Source organism: Lepisosteus oculatus, chromosome 8 (assembly GCF_040954835.1).
Source record: "Lepisosteus oculatus isolate fLepOcu1 chromosome 8, fLepOcu1.hap2, whole genome shotgun sequence".
In the NCBI taxonomy this organism is placed as follows: Eukaryota; Metazoa; Chordata; class Actinopteri; order Semionotiformes; family Lepisosteidae; genus Lepisosteus; species Lepisosteus oculatus.
The window spans coordinates 50,775,376-50,801,644 of NC_090703.1; the positions used below are offsets into that span (position 1 = coordinate 50,775,376).

At 44.7% G+C, this 26,269-nt stretch overlaps 1 protein-coding gene across 1 annotated transcript in view; it reads left to right on the plus strand.

The window, feature by feature from the left end:
* Positions 1 to 768: 768 nt before the first annotated feature.
* drp2 (dystrophin related protein 2) overlaps positions 769 to 26,269 on the plus strand; it is a 60,718-nt gene continuing 35,217 nt past the window's right edge. The window contains exon 1 of the mRNA XM_069193803.1: positions 769 to 1,706. The gene's annotated coding sequence lies outside the window, so the exon portion shown is untranslated. The remainder of the gene's footprint in view (positions 1,707 to 26,269) is intronic.

Sequence of the window (26,269 nt, forward strand, 5' to 3'; positions counted from 1 at the left end):
CTGGGCTAGTTTTCACCCGGCGCTGCGTTGTCTCGCTTGAAGAGCAGCGGTCAGATTCAGTTTTGTCTGCTCCCTGCCACCTAGTATTGTATTGCTCTTTTTTTAAAGACAAGAGTTTGTCCTGCAGTACCTCTTCACATTCCAGTAAATAGTGTTTAGCTTGAAAACCCTCAAGACTTATGGGGGGAAATGGTTTATCGCCGTGCGACAGGTTTAATGGCGATAATTTACGTTGTCTGAGATGACAGGAGGTAGCGGAAATACAATTGGATTTTTTTTTGTCGCTGTAGGGGCTGAAGATTAATAATGAAACATCACAGGGGTTGCCGTTCTTGGCTCGAGTCATTCCAGGTCCCCAGTTCATACTCGGTGAGAACATGACGAGGAGCCGCTGGAAGACGGACAAACTGGGACTCCCGTGAGGCCTAAATCGTCCTCTTATGTCACACAGCTCTGCCGAGTTCCGAATTAGTTCTTTCCGTCACCTCTTTCCTTACGGAGACTATAAAGGTACGCAAGTGCGGGCTACGGACTCCTTATAGAAGTGCCTCTTAGTCTCCTGTCTGTTCATGCATTTGTCCGTCTGCAGTTACGCACAGAAGGCGACGTGTCTGTGTTCCTCCGACACGCACCCGCTACGCAAAGGGGTTGATGCATCACACAGCCCCGCACACGCACCTGGGGACAGCATTTGGCATTTGATTTTTACAGTAAAAATAAATTTCATTTGTGGGTACATATGCAGTAGAGGCGGGTGTGAAACCGAAATACATTGATTTTGAGCAACGACGTCACTCTTTGCAAATTCACGCCCATGTCTTCGTCAACAAACCACCACCACCATCATCATCATCGTTATTAATACCCTCCGGGGAAGTTAGAATTACCCCCCTTTTTCATCAGACTCGGGAAGACGGCCCGTGTTACACTGACAGCATCATCTTCCAGAGATGGGTGTCCCCCCCACCCTGCTTTCTGGGGAGCCCATTCCAAGCGGTTGTTCAGCGAGAGTGTGTGAGATTATTCATAATTTTAACAGCCGACTTTGTGCATCTTAATAAGGCCGCGCGCCTTCGGAAGCTCCAGCAAGTTAATTACAAACAGTTGCCTCGGGGCGGCATTCACGAGGCAATTAGGTTTATGTTATTAGGGTAATATAAATTCACGCTTTATCATCCCAAATGCACTTGCAGCACGACGAACAATTACAACTGCTAGCGAAAACCGCTTTTAATACCGGGACTGTGTGCGCATCCCGGTGAGAGAGCACTTTCCCTGCTCTTCGTTTCTTCCTTTGTTAAGCATTTCCTTCGGCAGAGAATAATTCGCTTAGAATTGAAATAAATCGATTTTTTTTTTATTTTTACATTAAGAGAACGCGTTTTGCGCACTATTCCTGGAGCGGTTCTGGGTGCATAGGGACGGATACATACATCCGCACCCAGGCAAAAAAACGTTTTGCTCCACAACAGCGACGTGAGCCACCTTAAGCAGCTCTCTGATGTCAACGTCAGTGCTGGCGAGATGCTGCTCTCCTGGCAGCGCTCACTGACCGGGGAGCCGCGCTTCACATCTCCCGAGCCCAGCCTGTCCGCCCTTCCTGTCCTCCTCCTGCCGAATCCCAGGGATTTCTCCCCGGCCAGGCGAGCCGGGCGCTGTGCGGGGATCAGCGAGGCACCTCGGTCCCTACTCCCGCACAGAAAAAGGTAAGACCGTTCTCACGCTGCACAGGTGCTAGGAAAAAAGAAAAAGAGCTTCATTTTCACGCTCGTACGTTTAATTCAACATCCATCGAGACGTTGAAAGAAAGAAAAGAAGAAAATTTTAGGTGTATCCCTGTTTTGTGGACCGCTTATTTAAGCCACCCTCATTTGCGGGACCTTGTGTTTCAGTTTCATTTATCTCACTGTCCGAGCATATTTCACCGACCCTTCGTTTGCTTGGGCTGTCTCGGATTAACTAAAGCCACCGGAGTCTTCATTATGTTACAAATGTGCGAGTACCGACTGCAACGGAAATGGGTGGCTTACACTGCTTTTGCTTTAGTGCCGATTTGTGACAGTAAATTCCGAGATAGGGAATTGTGACAGAGATTTCGGGTCTGGGGTGCCACCGAGGAACATCAGTAATTAAGGCATTTTTATTTCGTCTATTTGATTCTGTTTAAAATACATCAAAAACAAGGTCGTGTCAGCTAGGGGTTCCGCGATCCCGTTCAAGTGTCACCTTACGGCAGGACCGTATCTGTTCCCTGTGAGCTGACCTTCATGAGCTCGCTTCAGTTGGGCAGTATTGAACGCGAACGCCACACCACCAGGTGCAAAGGTGTGGTAGGGCTGTGCCTGACAGTGGAGTCCGGACTCTGAAAGTCGGCTCTTCATACAAAGGGTAGGAAGGAAAATCGGCGTTTGTGATTAAGGGACATGATTTGACAGAAGTGTGACATTAGACAGACAAACTGAATTAAGAGTCGCAAGTGACGACCCGTGTAGCAGTCCGGGGAGCTGACTGCCGCGTGCTGAACAGCCCTCTCCTCTGCTCCTTGGCTGAGCCAGAGGAGGAATGTGGTCAGCTGTGAGCCAGCTGTTCCAAAGCACAGGAAGGTATGTTATTGCCCAGGTGTTGGACCAGAGTGGTGTGGTCAGTGGTCAGTGTGGTGTGGTCAGCTATATAAAAGCACAAGAAGGTATGTAATTGCCCAGGTGTTGGACCAGAGTGGTGTGGTCAGTGGTCAGTGTGGTGTGGTTAGCTAAAGAAAAGCACAAGAAGGTATGTTATTGCCCAGGTGTTGGACCAGAGTGGTGTGGTCAGTGGTCAGTGTGGTGTGGTCAGCTAAAGAAAAGCACAAGAAGGTATGTTATTGCCCAGGTGTTGGACCAGAGTGGTGTGGTCAGTGCTCAGTGTGGTGTGGTCAGCTGCGTTCGTTGATCGGTGTTGGAGCAGGCTGGACTGTAGCTTTGTCAGGTTATAAATTTGACAGCTTCGTGGCCAACAGTCAAGCACTGTGCTTGAGTATTAATTAAAAATGTTCCGAACAAGATCCCCTTTCCTGAGTGGCTAATGGGCTCCGGTGTGGAATAGCAGTGTAGCCGGTGCTTTTCTTCTGTCTGACAGGCTGGAGCTGTTTCTCGGTACACTGGCCTCGGGTCCGTGTGCTGTGGACCTGCTGAGAGTACGTTCTTCCCATTGAAGCAGCTTGTTGTACCAGCCAGCCGGTCAGGTCGCCCAGGTCAGATTGAGCGAAGGAAGAACAGGACTGGCGTGCAGATTGTTTTCTTATGTAATGTTCATTTTTCACTCCTCTGTGTTGCTGGGCGTTTTGTGTTAAAACATTGCTTGGGTCGTACAGCGGTGCCGTTCAGCATGAACAGACTGGTTCGCTCTGTCCCAGACGATCCTGAATATGTAGTTTAGTGTTGATGCGTGTAAGTTATAAATACAAATATGAAGAAAAACTTTGGAACCTGCACCAAGGGAGCATGTTAGGAGATTGAAGGTGTTACAAGACCAGAGCCCATATTGCAACAAACTGTCCACCAATCTGCTGATCACAATAACAGAACCCGTGGTGCTTCACTGCATTTTATTTGTGTGTCAGAGACTTTCTTCTTCCACTAATCGTATCCCATCACTGGGTTCTGGGGTTGTAGCTTGCGTCTGGCATTTTGATGTAACCCAGCGTGGGAAGTCCTGCAGTGCTCATTCTAAAACTGCAGGCAGGAGCTCTTCAGTAGTCTGGAAATACCCCTCCTTCAGCTCCAGGCTGGCAGAATCCTCACGAGTTCCAGTTGGGCCTGAGACTGAGGCACGCAAAATCCTAATAGTTTGGATATATCATTGAGTCCCTGAAAGTATGAGGGCTTAACAGTCATCACAGCAGATGCTTTAGGCTAATAAACTCATTAAAATCTCTTAATTCCTTGGTCCCTGTGGAGTGTATACTCCACAGTATTAGCATCTGAAGCAAGCTGAATGTTAGCGTTCATTACAGTTCAGCTGTCTTCTAAGCTACAAGTGGATTCTGAGTTGAAGTGTCACACTCGTTCTTCATCCTCAGGAGCTGTTATGTGGGTACTGCACAGACACTTGTCCGGCGGTATATTTGTCACACTGACTGCTTGTTGGATTGTTGCCCATGATTAAGAGGTTGTGTCATTTTGTGCCAGTCTCGGGTCTCAGGTAATGCATTTTAAAATTGGTGCTGTGTTTACAAGGTATCTCCAGGTGGTGGTGCTGTGTGGTCTGTGATGTGGTTTTGTCTTTGAGCTAGAGGCTTATCTTCATTGGAAGAGACAGGGAATTATGTGCATAAGAATACAGAAACCCTAAAGCCTGTTTCTTTCTGTATTATACAGTATTATACATATTAGGTTACCAAATACGAATAAAATACTGCTGTTTTTGTCTGCATTTTAATAATCGTATCTTGGATGGTTGTTGCTGTTAGGAAGGATATCATGACTCAGCATTTGTGTGCTGTTTGACACTTTCCAGTGGAGTGTGACTGTATTCTCACTGTTAAACATGAAAATAATAATAATTGACCGATCGCGCTCTGTGTGGATGACAGTAGCGTCTAGCACGGCTGTCACTGGTGTCCCTTGGAGGCAGTAAGAAAGTCTGTGGACGTTGGCCTAAATGACCCTTTGCAATGCCAAACATATAACAAATAGCAGATTTTCTGGTACAAAAGATTTTTTTCAGCCTTGAGAGATTTGAATTAGGATGGGATGTGGCCTGTGTGTGGGGAGAGGGGAGAGGAGCAGCCCCCGGGGGGGGTCAAGGGTCGCCCCTGCAGCCTCTCACCCGGAGCCAGCGGAGGCCAGCGGAGGCCAGTGGAGCTTCTCGCTGTACCCATGGCAGCTGGGCGCTGGCTCGGCCGGCCGGAGCAGCACTTCTCCCAGCTGTGCAGGTGCTGCTGCTGCTTTAAACCGACCCGGAGCGAAGGCAGACCATCCTGGCTTAAAGTCATGGAGCTTGCGCTCTCGAAAAATGAGCGAGCTGCTGCAGTCTTTCTGCCCGAGGGGGGAGGGACAACAGTTCTGTGACCATGTTTTAAGGTGTTCTGGCGTTTTTTCGCCCAGTCCCTCTCCTTACGTGGCCTCACCATGTGTCCAGACCCATTAGCGTGACGAGACGGGGCCACATGTCCCTGCACTGTCCTTCTCCTGCGTTCTAAAGCATCGGGCGAGAGGAGAGGAAGGAAAAGCAATTTGCTCAGTCCACAAACTTGTGCACCTCGGACGCCAACTATTCTGACCAGCAGCTGTTATTTAAAAAGTTGGTAACAGATGCTCTCTTATTAAAACTGAACAGTTCTCCATCCAGCAGTTGTCTTGCAAGACGTTTTTCTGTTTGTCATTTATCATCCTGGCCATGAGCTGGGAGCTGCTGCAGCCAGACCCTTTGCCCCTGCTGAGCACATGAGCACAGGACACTGCCTCCCTGCTCCCACAGCAGCAGACAGCGAGCAGGCCACTTGATTGGGTTTTCTCTTTTTACAGTATAGCCAGCTGTTGAGCTCTGTCTGTGTTATATATCTTTCATGATTCCTGCTGGATATTGCATTGTCATGCAGGCAGGACTTTAAAGAATGGTTAGACAAATACATATTTCTTTGCAGTGGGCCTGAACTGCACTGTGTGTATATCTTTACTACAGACTGACTGTATGAAACATTATGGACTAATCTCTGCTGTTATGCCTCTTTAATCCGTTTTAAAGGCCATTGTGCTTTGCTGCTTGTTACTATGTAATGGACTGACTTTTCTTCTCCACAGCTCATTAGTCTACAAATACAGATTAATATTTAAACATCAGGATTGTTAGATCTGCTTCATTTCACATGTCTCGGTCTCATCTGTGGCTGATCCAGCCGTGGTATTTAACTGAAACGGGTCACTCTTCATGCTTTCATATGCAATACATTCTTATTAGAAACTGCGCTTAGCTGCTGGGCTTGACAAGTCTCCGCCTGAGTGGGGCGGTGAGGTCTGTGCCCATCAGCGAGGCCCGTACAGGCCAGTGAACGTGCTGTTGGCCAGACTGGAATGGTTTTGACATTTACTCTTATCCCTCTCTAAGGTATTCAACCCTCGCTGCTCAGAGGAGTGAGATGTGCATCCATCTGCGATTAGGATCCCTTTTGGATAATATTTAGATCTTTAGAGTGTGGTCCAAATACACATTTTTTCATCTCTTCAAAAGATAAATTTTATCATTTTATTTTGCATTGCTTTTTAGTAAATGTGTGTGCATGTGTGTTGCGCAATTCAGTTATGCCTTGGGGTGTTAATTTTGGATGTGTGAAAGGTCTTTCTGCTCCTGGGTTATTATTTGGGCAAAAATAGGAAAAACATGGCAATACATAGATTAACTGGACAAAAAGACAGTTTCAAAAGTTAGGGATATATTTGTCATTTGAAACTGAAAGATGAAGAAAAAGAATTAACGGGAAAAAATTGACTTTTGATAAAATACCTACTTAGAAGTTTTTTTAAAGTAATTTTAATAGAGAAATGAGCTACTTATATCATTTGATTAAAAAAGCATTTTCATTCCTTAATTGACTCCAGTTCTTTCCTAGGTAATTATCCTAATTTGTTTAATCAAGACTTAATTCTGTGCTTATTAACATTAAAAGAATTTCCGAGAGCTAAGTTAATTCATTTTTTGGAACGTGTCGATATTCTGAAGTCTTCATTAATTATTCAAGGAATCTTCGCTTGAGATGCTGATGCCCTTAGACTGAAAGTTAAACCTGTGCTTACAGTGTCTGGGGCGCTTCAGGGTTCAGCTCTATGACTTAATAAATACATAAGTAGTGATCCTTTAATTGAGCATCTTGGGAAGATGTCCACATAGTGGAAGATTTGTTTGCTGGCCAGACTTCTGCCTTCCCTATCCGTGAGGAACCCCAGTGACAACGGGCAGAATGTGTTTTTTAGAGGGAGCCCTGTCTGCAGTGATCTGCAAGACCAAGGTCGATATCTTTCGTTCCAGGGAAAGATCATTTATCAGTCCTGCGTGTCCCCTGTCGCCTGGCACAGCAGGAGGAGTGTGATGTAATGGAAGGAAAAGCGTCTCTCTGCAGTGCAGGCATCTCCATCGAGAGTCTCGGTGGCTTCAATGCCATTGTCCTGTGTCAGCGTGTGTTTGTAAGAGGCAAGTCTGTGCTTCCATTTTCCATGTAAATTGTTCGTTTATTTGCCTGACTCTTCTATCCAATGCAACTTTCAGAGGATGCATAGTTTTACCAGCAAATGTTTTGCCCGTTTTTACAGCGGGGGTTGGCTGGAGCAAACTGGGATTTGAACCTGCTGGTCAGGGGCTCTTCCTGCTTCAAACTGCCTCCCCCCGTTAACGCCTCTCTCTCCAGGGATCGACAGACACGCAGACCTGTTTTGTGCAGGAGAATTTCAGACTCCCGAGACGCACAGGTTCCCATTGTGGAATCAGGATTTATGTGCCAGAGACTGGAGGTGATCTGAGTTTCCATGGGTCACTGTGCCAATGGGCCCATCTGCTGCAGTTTTGGATCCCATCAGCTCACATCCTTGGCTTCATAAAAGCTGACGTTGCTGAAGAAACACTGTAGTTTAGCTCACTGTTCCCAGACATATCTTCTGAGCAATCAGGAAGGTATTTGTTGAACCAAATCGAAAGTATTCATCTGTAAAGAATAATGTCAGATCTGACCTTTAAATGTTGGAATGTCTTTGACCTTTGAGAGGATAAGAGAGGATAAGAAGATCCTATATGATTGATTTAAGATAAAGGCGCTGAGCGTGTAGATTTGTTCAAATGTGTAATCTGAGGTAACGTCTACAGTAATGATCTGACTGAACAGGATGCCCAGTCCTGGTTTTCAAAGCGGCTGTGCTGTGTAAGTGAAGGCAACAGAGTGTAAGAACAAAAAAAAGAGGTTGCGACTGAGAGGATGCTGTTTGACTCATCTTGTTTCTTTGGTTACTGGCAGCTTAATGATCTAATTATTCCATTGATCTGTTTCTTGGAGGGCCCCACAGAGTCAAGAATTAATGTAATTGGGAATTAGGAGGGGAGACCTAATGTGGTGAATTTTGGAGTTTGCCTTTCAACTTGCATTTCATAAGGTGCTTAAATTCTCCAACTTTCAAATAGAGAATTGTCTTGTGAGTTCAATTAAGGATCCAGGTAAGTTAAGAGCTCAGAGGGAACAAATGTGTGCGCTCCTGGGACCTGGACTGGGACGCTCCTGCTCTGAGGGCTTTTGTAAATTGTTTTGCGTTTACAAATGTGGGTGGCACTCCTCCCCGAGTCTGGACTAGAGTGCCCATACCAACACGTCGGCCTGGTTACCAGGGACTGTGCGCTGCAGGAGGTTCAGTCTTTGTGATGTCAAAGCTGGGGCCCAGACCGCTTGGCCATTACAGGTCCCAGGGCTCAGTTCATTGGAGCTGACACCCTTGCTCTTGTGTTCTGGCTATATCCCACTCTGGCCTCCTGCAGGCTCTCCCAGAATGCCATTGGTAAAGCCGTTTCTCATCTGACCAGCTTTTGCACTAAACTGATGGAATTACTCTGCCTCGATGAGGCATGAGTATAGTTTCAATTCTCTTCGCTGGTGAAACTGAAGGGGTATATTTCTCTCCTGAGCTGGCAGGAGGCTGTGTTGAAGTGGGGGTGAATGTGTCTTACAGCAGGGGATCAACAACACGCCGGCACGCCCCCCTTCTGCCTCCTCTGTGCTGGGGGAGGGAGTGCGTGGTGGAGGACTTTCAGATCTCATTGAAAGGGCTCCTTTATCAAAGCACTGGGGGTCTTCAAAATGCCAGCAAAGTCTCGGGAAACTGCTTTAAAATACTGCAGTTGTGTTCTAAATACTCCATGTGGTCTGTGCTTCCTGCGTGCTGGAGTGCCCTGACTGGGTACTTCTCTAATTAGCCTTGACTGGCTCTACAAGCAGTCGCACGCCGGCAGCAATAGCTTCTTCCAGTTTGTGGTTTGCGTTACAATTAAAGGAGGATATGCTCGCTGCACTGCAGAAGCAGCAGCCTGGGCTTCAAATGACTTTCTTGCTGAGGACTGATCTGTTCCATTTATTTTCTTTATACCAACAGCCAACATAAAATATATTTAAATATAAAAAGCAGGATTGTTAAATGGAGACATCCGTTTCAGCGGCACAGTTCTTTATCCTCTAGTGTTACCGTGTCTGTGAGGCTCTAGGCTTTGTGGCTGACTGCTGGTGTTGTTTTCTGCATTTGCCGATTTTGCCGGATCTGGAATCGGGCTGGATCCACGGGTTGTTCCTGAAGGCTTCCAGAGGGCATGAAATCGATTTGTGTGCTCTAGCAGCCTCAGTACATCAGGAACAGCTACCACCAAACGGGGCATTGCAAGCCTGTTCTCAAGTAGTGATGAATTGGGTTGTGGTGGAGAGATGAGAGTTCTTTCAAAGGGCAGCTGGGTTTGACTGGGAAGGCATGGTTCCAGCTTCCATAAACATGCTTCCTGGCACCCTGTCGGGGGTGTGGTTCTGTGGTTCCTTTGCCTCATGATGGAAAGATGGCTGGATCTGCAGCTGGGCTGCTCACATGTTGTGATTCTGTCTGTGGGCATTTGGACAGACTGCTGATTGTGTCAGGAGTGGGCAGGATCTCATGAAGTCAGGCTCGTGTTGTTGGCCACCAGAGCAGACGGACTGGACTCGTGTCTTTCACTCACATCCACATGCTTTCAGGTGATCACACACACAAGCAGGCTGCAAGAAATTCTCATTATACACCACAGAGCAGAGGGGTCATTAGAAGCTCTGGTCTGAACAGCTTTATTGAAATGTTTTCTATATGGAAGCATTAATAAGCACACATATTCCTTAATAGTGTTTTTTGTGCAATTGTACTTTGGGGAGCAGAGAGAAATGAATTTCTGAGAAGCCCTTGTAAAAATCGCTGTACATTATGAACCCTAGATCAAAAGAAACTCGGGAGGTGTAGTAGCGCTCTGAAACTCTGGGTTCCCTCTAATCACCCCGAACATTTTTTGAAAATAAAACAAATTGGAGGTGACTTTTTGTGGATTTCAAATGTATTAATAACCCTTTTGATATTTTGTGCGTAGTTCTCCAAAACATTGCCAGGCTCCTTTTGGAGTTTTTGTGCAACGTTCACCGGAACAGCATGTAGGAAATACAGGAGTACAGGGTGTGCAGTGTTGGTGTCCTGTGCTTTAACTGAAACATTCAAATACCTGCTGATGAAGCGCTTGCTGTTTCTTAGAGAGGTAAGTGTAAGTCTGGGACCATTCACCATGGGCTTCCTTTAGCCCAAATGCTACATCTCTGTGGGACACCTGCAGGGCTCTGGGTGGCTTGTTTTACTAGACAGGTGAAAGGGACTTGGCTGTCAATCTGCAGCTCCCTTCCCTTGGAGGCGGCTGGGACAGGTACATACCAGGCGGAGACTGACTGTTCGTGGGCTGTAATCCTCCTGTTGCTGTTTGGTTGGTTTGTGTTCAGCTGATTCCTTACTTGTTCATCATCACTTGACCTTGTAATGGGTGTGGGAGGGATTCCAGCTCCCCTAGAACTACATTTTAGGCTCGCAACGAGCAAGCGGGCACCTAGCGTGTGTGTATGAATCCTGGCATCACTGCATGATACGCTGCAGTAAACAGGGCACTGCTCTGCCTTGTGGGCATAGCGAGTGGCTGCTTCTTCTTGAGAAAAAATTCCATTTATTCTTAAAGAGCCAACAGCTCTTACAAGTCCCACAGTGATCTCAATGCCACCCCACTTCTCTGATCACCCAAAAAAGGAGTAGGTCTTCCACGACTGAGCTCAGTGGACACCAGAGCTGCTCAGCATATTGACCTTTGCAATCCAGTCCATTCTAGCAATGCAGCACAGCCAGCTGCATGATGGTTTTATTGTCTCATTGTCAGATAGTTAACTAAGGGGATGAATGTAGCGCACATCCTCAACGCGGATTGGAAGGGCTGCTGATATGATCAGTTTCTGGGTATTTCTCTGAGGGGACAAAGTCTGATGATTTGGCCACGTGAGGTGATCTTCTGACATGGTTCCACATCAGAAAATGTTTAGACCTAGAGAGTGAGGAGCCACCGCCTGACTTCAGTCACTCTCTCTTGTGTGGGTTGGCAAGGCTGGTTCGGAATAGAGCTTGAGATTCCTCTTGCAGAGCACGTTTCATTAGAACACCTCCCCTGAAGGTCCTGCCCTCCGTTCTGCTGAAGCTCGATGATGAATTCACTCGCAGGTGGTATTTAATAGTGAAATGTATTTTTTCATTTACTTGCCATCACAGTCAACAAATTTCATAACCATTTTGCAAAAGTACTTAACACATTTTTGCTGGACACATTTTTCCAAATCTCTACAAGCTTGTGTCTCCATAATAACAATGAATGTGCTCCCTTGCTTAAATTTCTTACTTCTCCGTTTCCTCTTTCTGTCTTATTAGGGTGTAGGATAGCCTGCGTACTAGATTTCTGAATCCACGTTGAAAGGGAAGCAACTGTGTTCAATTCAGTATTCTGCCGCGTGAAGGATCTGCAGGGGGTGTAGCTCTTCCACACTTCACATCCTTCTTCTGCTGCTACTCCTCTGTTTTGAAGTCTGTTCTGGTTTAACTCCTGAGTCTCGGAGTCCACATGGAAAAAAGTCTGGTTCCTCCACGTAGATGTCAAGATTTCATGTATGCTGGTTTTCCCCTTAGACACTGTAAATTGCAATTTGGCCAAATCGTTATGCTCTTAATTAATACTTGGCATCTGATGGAAAGATTTTGTGCAATCCCATAAGGCAAGGCATTCCTGCTAACCTATTTTCTGTGCTCACAAACCCCCTTACAAATAATTCTCCTTTCTTATTTCCACTAAGGATTAAATAAGGGCTTTTACAGTCTGAAAGGTATTTTGGTGAGGATGGACTCCTGGTTCCTTTTAAGTTTTTTTTTTTAACTCGCTATTGTTACAATGTAACAAATATCAGTTAGCAATTTTTTTTATAAACAAGCAATAATTATTTAATTAGATTAATAAGAGTAAATAATTACTTAATTGCTTAGCGGGCACCATTGTAGACCTAGAACTGGTCCATTTTACTCTGAAAGCTTTCAGTCAGTTAATCAATATGAATTTCTTTCATTTCCAAACTGACTGACGATGTAACTCCTGAGGCAGAAAGGCAGGATGCTGGCTGTGTGATCTCGGTGAAGGATCGCCTGGCGGATTTTTCCTTATAGTGGCCATCTCTATAGCAACTCCAGTACTTCTGATGAGCTGTAGTTCAGGGGCAGTGCTGAAGCACAATTCAGTTAAATTCAGCAAAATATAGAACAGGCTTAAAGGGAACTAAGTGTTCTAATTAAAGCTCATCATGATAAATACAACACAATTTAATGAGTTTATAGGACGCCTGTTGTATTTTTTTACCTGATGAAGCATTTGAAATAAGGAGGTGAGGTATGTCTGAAGGCTGAGATTTGTAGTGCAGCGGGGATGCTCTCTCTGTAGTGTAGATTTGCCAAATCATAACATTTGAATAAAGTCATGTTCTTACTACCAATAGAATAACAAAATAAAATTTCTGTTAGCTTCTTGCAAATGACTCATTTTACATGCTACTCAATTATATATATTTAAAAAAGGCTAAGCTCTTTTAAATCATTTTGTATACACAAATCAGTGCTTAGCAGGGTCTGTGTTTTACAAGGTCAGGCACTAGTGTGTGCTTTGATCTGGTTATTGCTGGAGACTGGGATGCAGTGTGAAGGCTGGTGAGATGTGGGCAGTCATTGTTCATAAAGACTCCTGACCTGCTCAAGAGAACATGAGTTACCAGGAAATCTTCCCAGCGAAGGGCCCTGAGGCACAACGTGAAGAACCACAATGTGACGTTTTCTCCGAAGATCAGTGTGAAGGTACAGACGGGTCAGGGCAGTCTTTTGTTCCAGCACGAAGATCTTTTTACGAACCACTGCCTCCCACTAAACATCGGAGCAACTTTCTCACAGTGCAGGCTCGGGCGCTGGGTAGGTAAACTCCTGCTGAGGTGAGCTTGCCTTGTATATTCATAAAATGAATGGCTGCTTGACAGCTTATGAAAGGATGGAAACGAAGAAAAATAAGAATGGAAACAAAGGCTGCCTTCTGTCTCAATGAGACCAGGTGTGCGCAGTGAAATCCATTGGCAATACACTGCAAGCATGTTGTCAGTCTCCTGATCTTGAATCTAATTTTTAATTGAGTGAGTAAATGCTGGGTTTTATAGGACAAATGTGTTTCTTCTGACCTTGGAAAACTGGATAGAAGTTCTCGGTACAAACACACTTCCTAGCAGCTGTGTATTTCCAGTAAGACATGACAAAGCAAAATAAGGAGGGCCGTAGGTTCCTGCAGGTTTCGGAACTGGAGCTTCAGAGCCATATCGCTACCGGTTTGTGAGCAGAGGCCACGTGTCTTGTGATTTGAGTGTTTTTGAGGCTGTCCTTCTTGACTACAGAGTCCCAGGTTTTTCCGTTGGGGAGCAGCATCACCAGTGGTGTGAGAGAAGAAAAGTGACCAATGAAAATCTCACGCTGGACACGTTGGTGCTTCCTGGGCTTCCTCTGCTGTGGGTGTCGGTGGGAGAGCTGATTCATCGCGGGGTCCGTGGCTAAACACTCACGCCTGACCTGTCAGCTTGCCGCCCTGGCAGGAGATTTATCAGCCTCGTCTCCTCGCTGAAGGAAAGCCCACGAAGCCTCCCAGAAGCCGTTGACTGGTTAACGGTCTGTCGTGTCCCGAGCTGTGGAGTAAATCAGGCAGCTGCGCGCGCTGGAGATGCCTGGCACTAAAGCAGTCTGCACATGCGGCCCCAGCCCTAGCCAGCATTTTCCGGCAATGCCTATAATTTCTGCTGAGTTACTACAGTACATCTCATGTTTTTTAAGGTCTGTTCTTGAAGTTGTTGTGTTTTTTTTGTACCTCAGACAGAATATTTTGAACGGTTGTTTTACACAGCCTCTGTAATTGCTGGGTGTGTTTTGATACAGGATTCCCTTTTGTCATCGCCTGACTTTTTGCCCAGTGTTTCTTACCAGCTGTGAGGTGTGTGGGCAATGGTTTTGAAGGAAAAAAGCAGGAAAGCACAGCCGTGATGTGAGAAGCTCCACGTTAAGATGACGTTTTGTGACGCCTCTCTCTGTGAGGAAGACAGGCCAGTCCTGACGGGGCTCCAGCGCTTATAGTTCATTTATATTGTGTGTCCTAGAGGTTGTCAACTGTGCTGTGCTTAATTAGCACTCGTGTTCTAGGAGTTCTAATTATACAGCTCGTGTTTTGTAATTAGGTGAAGGGACATGCAGCCGTAACAAACAAACTGGAGAGAGCCCACACAGGCTGGGATTTCATCTGAGTGTTCTTTCTGAATGCAGCGAGCGATGATGGGCCCTGAGCCTCAGGCTCGTGGCCGAAGGTCTTTGTGCTCCAGCCCCTGGAAGCATGAGCTTGAGGAAGGAGGTCCAGCACACACTGAGGACCGAGACCTTCTCTGCTGACCACAAGCAAAGGTCAAAGGTCAGAGGTTACCGCAATGAAAATCTTTGAATTTACGGTCTTCATTAGAAGCCACCATCCAGGAGATCAATAAAATCAATGGGCAGGGAAGTGAAAATGATTTACAGGAGGGCTGCTCCATAATCCATTTCATTTTCTCTCACATTAAACTTTAAAAGCCCTGTAGAGCCATCTTTTTTTATTTGACAATAAAGATGCTGAATGCCCATGAGCAAGGTTAAACCCCACTGTCAAGCACTGCAGCTTGGTGGGCTCCTTCCTTCTCTGTCAGGGAGACCCAGCTTCGAATTGCGAATTTCTTCCAGTTCTTTTTCGTGTCCTTGCTTTGCTAAGGAAGCAGTGGGTTTTTTCAAACCTCTTTGACAGCATCAGCGGGTGGTGGAGTTTTGAAACAGTATTATCAGCAGGCTGAAAACCATTGGTGCCAAATATGTGTGAACTAAGCATGATATAGTCCTTTCCCCAAAATTGTATTACTTTTAAAAATGTCAAGCCAGGTTCCATTGTAAGCCTGTAATGTTTAAACATACATGTCATATAATACCAATGTTAGAAGATTTATAGTTTGGACCAAGGCTTGTTAATCATTTCTATTGTTTTTTACTTTTTGTAGTATAAAATGAAATCCAAGTATGGCCCTGGGTCCTACTCTCACACCTGGACGAGACTGTGTGTGTAGATGACTCAGCGCTGTGTGTAAATATGATGACTTCAGCGTTTTGAAAACATTCAGCACTGTCTGCATGATGCAGATCCTTGGCTCGAGGGTTCATCAGAGCAAAGCCTGGGGATGTAACGAAGTTTAGCTGATTTCAGCTTCTTTATAGCTAATATTTGGCACTATTAAAAAAAATCCTAGTTTTTAATTGTGTACAGTGCTGGGCTTTTTAAACTGGAACCTGACACTTGGGTAACTATTAATAAACTAGCATTTATTAATAAACCAGTTAATTAATGTGTTGACAGCAATAGTGCTAGCTCTGTGGCATTCTTTTGTGGAACAGGTTGGCTGGTTGGGGTGAGCTGTCAAACTGAATTTGCATGGTTTTCCTGTCTAATGGATGAAATATAGTATTTAAGATGCTGTGTTTAAGCTTCCAAATGGTGTTTTTAAAATTGTGTTCAATATTCAATGTCGTAGTGGAGCTTTTTACGTTTAATGCCAAAGTTTCATGGGCCCTGGAATTTGAAGGAAACATTATAGCATGTAATAACCGCTCATGTCATCGTAATTATTCATGAGGTTTCATAAAAAATTGCAGCTGTCATTCCCCCATGATGGGATGCCAGTGGAATCCTAAATTACATAATGGGCGAACTCTAATCCATGTTCACTAACGGAAGGACACAGTTACATGCCTGGATGGCCTCAACAGAAAAGAACAATTCAAATTTCAGTGTGTTTTTTACCGGACAGGTGCAGTGGCTTCTGTCATACAAATGAGTTTGGGAGGCGGTGTGCTTTCAGCTCGGTGCTGTGCCCTGCTCTCACAGACACTCTGCTGACATGGTGCCCTCCTCCCAGGAGTGACTCAGCACATTTCAGCGGATGAGAAATACATCCGGGTTCCAGAAGGCTCAGGTTGTGAAGGTCCTCTGTGTTTTCTTTAAACACAGTTTAGTTGCTGATGGGTGGAAGTGGCCTGTCCAGAGGAATGGCTCCTCTCTCATGGGGACGCTGGTGGGAGTTTCTGGGCCCTTCAGGTTCTATTGCGAGGCCCTGGTGGGAGCAGCTGGGTAATCGTGTTGCATAGCCCTTCCTTCTCCAGCTGTGGTTATATTGAGACTTTTATCTTCCCTCTCCTAATGGGCACAGTTCACTCAATCAATCTGAGCTTTATTTTATGGTTTGTGTGGCCTTTTCATGGGGAACGTCATATCAGGGTACTTGCAAGATGGCATGGAAAGCTTTTAGATCAAGAGCGATAAAATAAGCAGGTGCACAGCAAGGTTTTGGGTAGTTGTGCTGAGTCTTGCTTTGCGAGGACAGGAGCCTGTCTAGCAGTGATGGGCAGAGGGAAAGTAGGAAATAACTACTGACTGAGGTCTACATTTAGATACAGACAGGTCCTCTCTTTCAGTTCGTGATGGGACATAGGGATTCCCGTCCAGAAATAAACTAGAGCAGAATCAAAGAGACGAAAATAGTATCAGTGTATCACAGCAGACCTCAGACAATAATAGCTGTTATTTCTAAGTATTATAAGGGAAATGCTTTGAGTCAAACTTTATTGTTGGATTTCAAAGCAATTATTTCACATGCTGTCTTGTTTGTGTTTTTATGCTGTGCTTTTTCTCCATATGTTCCCCTTCTCTTCTGTACATTGCCACTATCAGATCATTTCCAATTTGTTTTTCTCACACTTAAAAGGCGTCCTCTGCGGTCCGGACTGCTTAACTGATCTGCGGGAGCGTGTCAGCCTCCTGGCCGGCTGGGCGACAGCTCTCGTGGGCGCAGGATTGTGTCATGTGGAGAAGTTCACTTCGGATCGGTTTCCTATTTGAAGTGACAAATGTTCATGGCCGAACGCTCAGGCCTTGGATCAGTGAGTGTGCCACATGGGGGCCATGTGCATGTCTGCGCATCTTTCCTTTGCTGGCGCTGCTGCTCACATGGGAGTCAGCTTGATTTTTTTTCCCCACAAAAAGGAGCTGAAGTCTTGCCTCGATAGCTGGCTAAGTGCTTTGGGAAAGTGGGAGCTGACTGTCACTTTGTCCTGTTGTAGTGCAAGAGCTTAACCGCCCAAAGCTGCACTGAACCCCCCCTCTGATGTCTGTCTGGGACCGAGCTGGTGAGGCCCTGGTCTGGTTCCAAGCACAAACATCTCCTGCTTCAGACCATGCTGGTCTGTCACCCAACGGTGCACATTCACAGTTGTGGAAGGATTCGGAATTCCAGGCCTAGTCCTGCATCATGCAAATCAAAGACAAAAGCATGTCCAGATGTGAAATTGCTTTACGAGCAAGTATTCCTTAAATCCAGACGGACAGCTAGTAATTAGCTGGACCCTGTGCATTAATAAAGGGCGTTCTCTCTAGAAATCAGCTGCAGTTATTTTTCTGACTGATAGTGTAGAGCGTTCTTTGGAATTTTGAAAACTTCTGTTTTATTGTATACCGAACTTCATCTTTCCTATTTAAGGCTATAGAAAGTAAACTACAAAGAAGATGCATAAAAGTAAATTAACACCTGTGAGTATGGTAATGGTATTGATGCTGTCTTAAATATCTTATATTCCACTCTATTATTGGTGCAGTGAGTCAACCTTTTTGCAGCTAAAAAGGAGCTATAGATTTTTTTGTACATAATTGCATTCTTCTCGATAACTGTTTTCAGCAAGACCTTAGATCTCAAAATGATTTTGCTTCTCGGTTCCTCATTAAAATCTCCAATTTTATCTCTCTTTCTTTAAAATCTCTTCCTGGAAAATGTTTCTGATGTTCCACTCCCTCTGGGACATGATTTAAACGAGGCACCTTCATGAGTGAGGCCTGTGGTGCTGTAGAATCCCTGTACAGCTTATCTGTCATCTCTGAGAGCAATCAAGTGAGCCAATTTGTCCAAAGCCTTATATATTCCAAAATGTTCCTATTTCAAAGAATGAGGTATTCACAGTACATATTCAGAATAAACCATTTTAAATGTTTATGAACTCTGGGAAGAACAGAAAATGAAATGCTTTCTTTTTTTAAGCAGAATGTAAAGGATTGAATTCTTTACGATTTTTAAAAACAAAGACGATGGACTTTCTGCTACCATATGTCTGTATGCTATTCTGATCAGTGCTGACTAGTATCACTTGCTAGGCTGTGCAAGGAGCTGGGCCCCTCAGTGCAATATCAAGAGCAGGGGTCTTCAAATCCACACCTCTGAATCCCAGTCTGTTTTTAAAGCTAGGAGCAATTGTAAATTATTAAGCAAGTAATTTGTTCAACTAAGGCAACTTTGGTCCCTGAAGGCTAGGGGGATTGAGCTTTTTTGTGTTAAAATGATTACTAAATATCTTTATATCTTTAAAATAATCATAGTTAAATGGTTGCAAGTCTTTGGAAATTGCTGATTTACTGGTAAGGCTATGAAATCTGCTGGATTTATAGGGGCTCTTCAGGAGCAGGGCTGGAAACCCCCAATCAAGGGCAAATGTTGTCCCTTTGCTGTTTGAAGAACGTGGGGCAAACTCTTCAGAAGACAGGAGTAACGGTCCAAAGACCTTTTAACTTGTAAAGAGGCTCAATGGGAGCTGGTTAATTTATACTGGCAAAGGGTTAAATTCCATCACGTGTACGCAAAACTTCGCAAATACGATGGGAGAATGTTGTGAAAGATGCTGTTAAAACTCACGTGAATTATGAATTGCAGTTATAGCTCTGAAAATAGCACACCAGCTCTTTTCCTCTCTTGCTGCCAGCTGTGTATTAAAGTTTTATGGCACTGTTCCTAACTCATTGGGAGTTTATTAAACTTGCACAGCTTTGCGCTTTTCAGGCACTGATTTATAGGAGTATCTTCAGACCTCTTACTTTTCATCCATCCGTCCGCTATCAGAAAGCTGCTGGTTCCTGCTAGGACTCACTGCTTCCTCCTCCTCATTTGTCTCTTGACACTTTGCCCGAGTCTTCCTGCCAGTGGGGCCGCTTGCCCTGTGAGTTAACAGCTGCTGGCAATAACAGAGGAGTGTGAGGAGTGCCTGAGCACGGACCTCCAGCAGCAGTGTGTCATGGAGGAGGGGATGGTAACGGGGAGAGGAAGGAGGGCTTTAGAAGGAGAGCCATTGTGGCACCAACATTATCCGTCGATAAGGTTCTGTAAAACCGACCTGGGAGCAGCCAGTATTGCTAACCTGCTGGGATGAGCAAGAGGATGGAGCTCTGTGATTCATTTACAGCTGAAGTACTTCGGCTCCTAATCTTTGTCATGTTGAATCGAGTCATTTGAAGGTCATGCCAAGCAGAGACCAAATTACATACAACCGTTATACCTGGTTTGCTTCCCAAGCAATGCTCTGCCAAAAGATTCATTGAGGAATCTTTTGGCTCATTAAAGCCAATGTTCCTCTGCCTGTCGTTCCCAACGTGGGAAGCTGGTATGGTCTATACGTTATGAATCAGTCTTGCTAGACTCGTCTTATTGTTAAAAGGGTCTTTCTTAAACAAAGCCCCTGAGCTGGAGAATTTTAAGTGGATATGGCTTGCCCTTGCCATGATCTCGAGTTGAAAATCTAGTTTTAAGTTCAGTTGCTTCAGTCTGTACATGACCAAGCCTGGCTGAAGGTCAGGGGTCTGCCAATTCACTAGTGTGACCTCAGTAACTAAAACAGTACATGTTCTCTTAGGTGTTGAACCCCGGAGGTTTCCTCTTGGCATGTCTTGATGTCAGTTGAATGCAGTGAGTCATTAGCTCATTTTCACTGAATAGCCCACAGGAGAATTTTTGTTTTTCAGCTGCTTCATCTAATCAAAATGCATGCTTGCACTACAATGTTATCCTGTTGGCGTAATATTAATTACTTTTGGCAGAGAGAAAGTGTTTTTTTTCTTGCTTGTGTGTTTTTGAATTTCAATTTCCCTTATGCAAATAAAAAGTAACTAATTACCAACATTTGGAAGCCAGCACATCGGTTTATTAATCAGATCACTCCAGGAGTTTTAGTTGGATGTTAGTGCTTAATCTGAGATAAGGGCACGGCACACAAAAAGTTTGTCAGTTAGTTGCACCAATTCAGTCAGTAGAATTCAGTTGGACTATTTTCACACTTTGAAGGTTTATCACTTTCTCTCTGTCTTTTGCAACTCTTTGTCGGAGAAAGGTTTGCTTGTAAAGCCCAGCTTGAGACCTCAGCCTTTGAAGAAATAGGAATGCATGATCAAAGAGTTACTGTACCTTCTTCTAAACGCATTAGCCAGAAGGTATTCAGCAGGTTGTGGGCTTCTCTTGGGAGCAGTCCATGCGACTTCTTCCAACTATATTTCAAATTGCACTTGTTTGGAAGGAGGAGAACAGACTTAGGTGGATTAAACTAACATTTGTTAAACAGAATTGTATGTTATATATTGTCCTTTGTTAGATTTCTTCTGTGGCTGCCAGCCATCGTGACATGGGTTATCTTTCAGAAATATCATCGTCTAATCTGATGTCTCATCAGCTGGGACTGCTTTAGATGTTCCTGTCCAGATCCCCCTTCACAAATGAACAATGATAAGATCATGTAAATTAGTTTTGATTGGAAACCTCCACAGTTCTACCTAACATCCAGGCTACAGACTACAGAGGGTGAAACAGGGAAAAAAAGACTGTACTGGGGATTCACACTGCTAATGCTGTTCTGATTAAATAAACAGACTTGAGACTCTTCTAAAAAATTCACAGTTTCCATTTCTGTCTGTCACTTGGTCAGTTAGTCAAACATTTTCTTCAGTAAAATAGGACCTGCCCTTTGTCTCTAAACAGATATTAACTGAGTTCAGCTCCTGGTTTTCAAATGGTCAGTAGACTCTGGGAGGTAGGTAGTTTCTCATAGATTTCTGGAGAATGTAGTGCAGAAAACATGTAGTCTGAACCTATTGCTCTCTCACACGTTACAGAGTTGTGGAATAAGAGGAAACGTCAGGTATCTAAAACTCAACTTCAGTTGAAGAATCTTCTTTTCTTTCCTTTGCTAACAGATTGACATGTGCTGTAAATTATAGCATAGATCTTGCTTCTTGACTGTCAGACAATACACACCAAGGGTGAATGGAGGTTTCAGTTTTGAACATCTAGTGGTTAAAGCCTCAAAGCCTTTTTCAGGTGAAGGGAATGAGTGTTTACATGACTTTGCGGCATGAAAGCATACAGAACGCTGCTTTCTTCATGGGGCTAGTAAATCCTAATGCCTCACAGCTGCAGTCCTTTCAGTGCTCGTTGTCCTGGCTGTTGTTCATGTGGCAGGACCAAAGAGGCAGGAAGCAGGCTGATGTATTTTAAAGGAGCCGGGTTGTTTTCCCAGAAGCGTCATGCCTGTTTCTATTTGCGTGTGCGTGTGTTGCTCGGAGGATTTGTCTGCACATCTTAGGCGTGTGTGACATGAAAAGCAGGCTGCAAAGCTGGCATGCCAACCACATGAATCGCAGGGGAAATGTTTTTACATGATAGACAGATGCTAGTACGCGTTATTCAATCTTTTCTTTTAGAAGAGCAGCGTATATACTGTATAAAAACCTTTTCCATTTTTTATCAAAGATCGCTTTTCCCTCTTGCCTAAACAACCACTTTACAAAATTGTATATATGAAACAAAGAAATTGGAATCTTTTGTAAACCCAAGAGCTTATCCGCTAGAGGATGTGATCAGGAGAAGTTGGCTGGCCCTCAGGTCATTCCACACTGGGCATTGCCCACTTCCATTCTACAGATGAGCAGCAGCAGGGCCTGGGAGTATTGCTGTCGGCTGTCTGAACATTTTGGAAAGTATACAAGCAATTTGCTAAGTGATCTTTTTTTTTTACTGATTTATTCCTTCTGTTTGACCTGCAGTATGCAATGTATTTCTAATGATTTCTGTGAATCCTCTTTAGATGTTGTCAGAAAAGTATTGTGCACAGGTGCCTCTCGGTGAAGAGTGTGCTAGATGGCATAAAGGGAGGGGAACATTATCTGCGCTCTGGTCTGTGTTGTGAAGGTCACACTCTGTGAGTTTAAATTCACCATGCACCTCCTGGAAGCTTATCTCTCAAGCCCTAATCCCCCTGTTAAATAATTGCAAGGGTGGGTAAATCAGTGATTGTGCTTGGACTGCACTCTCCCAAAGCTTTAAAATTGGGTTTGTTGATCTGAAGAACATTAGGAATGTATTATGTGTGGCTTAAGCCCTTCTTAAGGCGGCAGGCCTTGGAAACCCATCAGAAGAGAGGTTTGACTTCATTACAGCTAAAAGTCTCTGTTTGACAAAAGCCCATTGTCTGCAATACCTCTTGCTTTCTGAATTACTAGTTAGGGATTTGGCATCTATTGTAATTATTGTAGGGTTTGAGTGCATCCAGGTGTAGTTTGTAGTCCCTGATCACCCTGGGGCTTCTCAGGCAGAATCATTAGCATGGACAGTGTGCAGTGATCGGTGCCATCCCCTTGAGTGAATATTCAGTGAATTTAAAAATAATTCCCAACGGATTCGTTGATGTGGAGAACACCATTAGAAATTTATTAAAAATTAAAAACCGTCTTCTTGAGATTAATCATTTTCTTTATAATTGCAGGAAAAATCCAGGAATTTAAAAATAGATACTGAGATTAGATATAGAAATTAATGCAGTAAAATGTTGGCTCGACCTAGAACTTTGAAAAAAGGCAAATTATTTATCACTTTGCAGTCCTGTCTGCAAATGCCTGTTACTAATGTATTAAACCTTATTACAAGGCAGCACTGAAGAATGCAGATTTTAATGTCCAAGAATACTTGGAACGGTATGTTCTTTCCTTTGTTAGAAAGGAGTTCAAATTTAGTGATTTTAATTTAGTGTACACTGTGAAGAATAACAACCCCAGGTAGATGCTGGGAATGTGATTTAGCTTGGTGGATCTGCTTGCAAGCAGCTGCAACTTGCAGAAGACGGTGGTGATTGGAATAGTGCTGGCATGTATCATGAGCTACACAGAACAAGTAATGAGGAAATCCAAACTTGAATAAGCAAGCTGATGCAGTCCTGGGATAATCTGTAATAGCGGAAGCTGCTGATGGTGTCACAGTGAGCTGAAATGTGTGGCTGTTGTCATTATTTGTGAAGCAGATGCATGGACCTGCAGACCAGGATTAGGAACCTATGGCCTCTTCTTCTTAATTTACAGCTGGAGAACGATCCCTGAGCAATCTTTTTGCCAGGATTTAAGATGCAGTCTAGTCCTGGACCGAGATGTTTTTTCATGGCTGTTAAATTGCTTTCCAAGCCAGTGATTTAGGTTTCTGTCACAACGGCAATCCCCCGGTTCGCTCCTGACAAAGTCTCAGGTGAAGTAAATAACACCGTGTTTTTTCTCCCCTGATGCTATTGCTCGTTCTGCTGGATGATAAAGGATGTAATTGCTGGGAGCAGCTGCAGCCGAGATGGTGCAGATTAGCTTTCGGGAGGCCCTCTGGACAAGTGGAGGAATGAAGATGTCGATCCCACACTGGCTTGTCTGCAGACACGCTCTGCTGGACACTCTGATGCTCAGAAGGGAGGACAGAGTCGCTGCATGTGCACAGCTGCTTCAGAGTACAAGTGTACAAGTGGGACTGAACTGAACTGGGACTGAACTGAATGCGTTTCTTACAGTTACCCCAGAGATTTTACTTTAGAAGCCCTTTTGTCAGAACAGCAGGCATGCATAATTGGCTCATCACTGTTCTCCTCGTTGTCCTTCCCGTGAGGACTGGCAGGGACAGCCTGGTGCCAGTGGAGTAATCAGTAATGTTGAGGGAGAGGGCAGTGATGGGCACTGACAGGACAGACTGTAGACCATGTCTGGTCTTCAAAGAGACTATTCCCCAAGTCGGAGAAAATGAGCATCCTTCAGGCAAGAAGACATTACTGACTTTTGTCACTCCCCTTTATTGTCTGGTGTTGCCTGTTGTACTGTGTATGTCCCAAGAATTCAGCATGAATCAGAACTCCAATATAAATGTGTTGTACATATGGCAATAAACTCTATCCTGCTCCTACTTTATGTGAATGTTTTCATCTTCACATGAAGTTTAAATTTACAGAAGTGGAAAATGGTTTAGGTAGGATTTTTCTTGTCAATCTTGTCTGCTGGCCTCCGCTCGCTGTGTTTGAGTAGGCTGAAGAGGTCATTGGAATTGCAAGTGCGTGGGAATCCTTCCAAAATTGCTAAAGAATAACAGCAAACACTCCTGAAAATCATTTGATTTTTTCTTTCAAATCATCATGCAATCAACTTTTTTTTTTTTTTTTTTTTTTAGACTTACATTTTGGTGTCTGTTTTTGCAGACACTCCCTGGGGTGATGTGGGTAGAGGAGCTTGCTCAGGGATGAAGTGGAAATGTGCTCACCTGGACTTGTGCTCCAGTCCTGACACCCAGTTGTACAGAGTGACAGTGGCACAGAGTCCCTTTCTTTAGGCCAGTAAAGGTGATAAAAGAACATGTGCTGTACAAAACACTGCAAAAGTGATTAAGCATATCTTATCCACACAAATGCACCCGTGTCTGTTTGCAGGGGCTGCGCGTGGGGTGAGCCATATTAGTGGGTGAAGGACGTGGACAGGTGGTGGTGGGAGCGAGGGGAGAGGGGAGTGTGATCCCTGCAGGGGCAGCTGCGCTGACATCTGCCAAGGACCTCCTTTCAGTCTGTCTGTGACCAGACCTGGAAACCTCTGAGGTCAGGCACGAGGCAAGCCAAGCTCTCATACACAGCATCATTCAAATGGTCCATGTACAAACCTGTCCACCAGGATGAATGGCATGTTGCTTTATTTGATGGGCTGCATGCATTGCTTAAATATCTATAAGCTTATTGATTAACATGTCCTGTTCACTGTGCCATTAGACGTAAAACTGTGCAGTAATTGTTCTGCACGGTACATGTGTTGTAACCTTGATGCACAGTGAATGTGAGCTGACTTCAGAATGAGTGCAGAAAATTGCAGCCTTTCACTTGAAATCAGCAGACAAAACTAGTTTAAAGAGGCTAATTATTATTTATAAAATAAGTGCCTGAGGGCCTCTTGTCTGTGTGTATCCCAGAGAGGTTAGCCTAACAATATGTTCTTAAAATGCTATTCAGAATGACCCCCAACTCCCTCCAATCTCCTCTCGCCTCCAGACAGCGTGCCAGAGCACACACTTCTTCAGGAATGTGTGGAGGAGGTCTGCACTATGGGAAATATGGCAATCATTGTACACAGAACTGTGTGCCAAGAAATGAGGGTTTTTTCTGTTTGAGAAGAGCATCTTTGAAAGGGAGTTGTATATTCCAGTGCATTTAAAGGCAAAAACAAGTTCACGAAGGGTCTTAAGGGATGGCCTTGCACACTAATGGCTATCTTCAGTTCAACACATGCGGTTTTCTTCTGTGATTGATGGCTGTAAAAGACAATTTCAGTGGAAAAAGTGTCAAGCTTGTGCTATTGTTTATGTCCATGTCCTTTCTCATTTAATTCTATTATGCCTCAGTTTGCCTAGCTGAGCTCCTAATTGAAGTCGAAAAGCAGCAGTTTGTCACGCACAACCAAAATGTCTGTACCGCTCAGGAGCACTCCTGTCTGCCACGTTCCAGCAGAGCCATCCATCTTCTCGGAAGTATTCCAGTGGGGGAAGCGAATCTTCTGCCTTTTTGCTTTGCTTTGGTTTTGCTCCTCACCCGGCATGAAGAGTGTTTCACAGACACCATCCGAGCTGGAAATCAGCAGACGGGCTGGGGTCTTGTCGTCAGAAGGCTGGCGCACAGCGGGATCAGCTGAGTTCAGACGGTTGAGCTCTCTCGCGCGTTCGCACCTCGGCCAGTCTGCAATCCCGCGCGGCAGAGACGGTAGCAGGTCTGGGCTAGCAAAGGAACTCTGTCTCGGAGAGGAAGGGTGATCGAGATCGTGATCCTGGCCTGAGCCACTGTGTTTTCTTGTTTTCTTGCGATCGTGCCCAGGAAAGCCTGGAAGAAGGAGAGTCTTGCTTTTGCATGGTGCTGCGCTGCTAGTGACGCACAGGAAGCCCTCAGTCGAGACTGTGTACTATTTGTAA